The 887-nt window shown below is 40.8% G+C and overlaps 1 non-coding gene across 1 annotated transcript; it reads right to left on the reverse strand.

Moving 5' to 3' along the window:
* Positions 1-530: 530 nt before the first annotated feature.
* Positions 531-602, reverse strand: Trnai-gau (transfer RNA isoleucine (anticodon GAU)). The gene has a single exon. It is a non-coding gene; the product is annotated as a tRNA-Ile (tRNA).
* Between the last annotated feature and the right edge of the window lie 285 nt (positions 603-887).

Genomic DNA, 887 nt, shown 5'->3' on the forward strand with positions numbered 1-887 from the left:
TACCCAGGCCACGGGGAATGATAGAACGTACGTGCCTCTACTCTGAATGTACGTTCGCAATCTCCGAGTGTGTTACGACGAAATTATTTCACAATGAAAATTTCTCATCAGACCGCAACCACTCGCACGCGAATGTACGTACCCTCTGAATGTATCTAGTCAGTCACGCGCGTTGTTCAAAAGCTTTACTTTTAATATTCAGTGGATTAAATTTCCGAAATTAATTTTTGTTCATGCTGCAAATCGTACTTCACGCGAAGTATTTATTACGTAAGTTTCAGGCTCAATTTAATAAAAATAAAGATTCCGAATAATAGAAATAAAGAATAACAATCAGACATATCAAACCTAAAAAAACAGAAAGAGGGAACGTTACATGCTGTACCGCTTTGGCAAATGCTTTATCTGCGCCATTCGCCTTAATCACATCTGAGAGTAATTCTTAATAAAACGTCTGTCGCTAATTGTTCGTCATCACAGATACTGTTTGCTATACGTCCACGACGCGAAACTGATTTCCAAAATTCGTCTTTCTCCTGTGAGGATGGAACTTACGACCCCTGGTTTATCAGACCAGCGCTCTACCACTGAGCTAAAGAGGCGCAGCCTAGCGGTACTCTTGGGTACTTCGTCCTTACGGTCGTCTGCATCATCAGACTTCAGCTGAAAAACACTTCATATTACCGTCCAATATTTGCAGCTATGGCGACCCATTACTGCTTGGCAACACATCTGACACGTAACCGATGTGCTCTCCAAACAACAACACTTGCATTTCAGAACATGTCTTTCATACATGTCTACAAAATCACCTTCACCTTCAAATACAGTTTCCTTGCGAATGACAGAGACATAGGCAAAGTTTAAAGTTCCTATTTCCATTACAT

Source organism: Schistocerca gregaria, chromosome 3, assembly GCF_023897955.1.
Source record: "Schistocerca gregaria isolate iqSchGreg1 chromosome 3, iqSchGreg1.2, whole genome shotgun sequence".
In the NCBI taxonomy this organism is placed as follows: domain Eukaryota; kingdom Metazoa; phylum Arthropoda; class Insecta; order Orthoptera; family Acrididae; genus Schistocerca; species Schistocerca gregaria.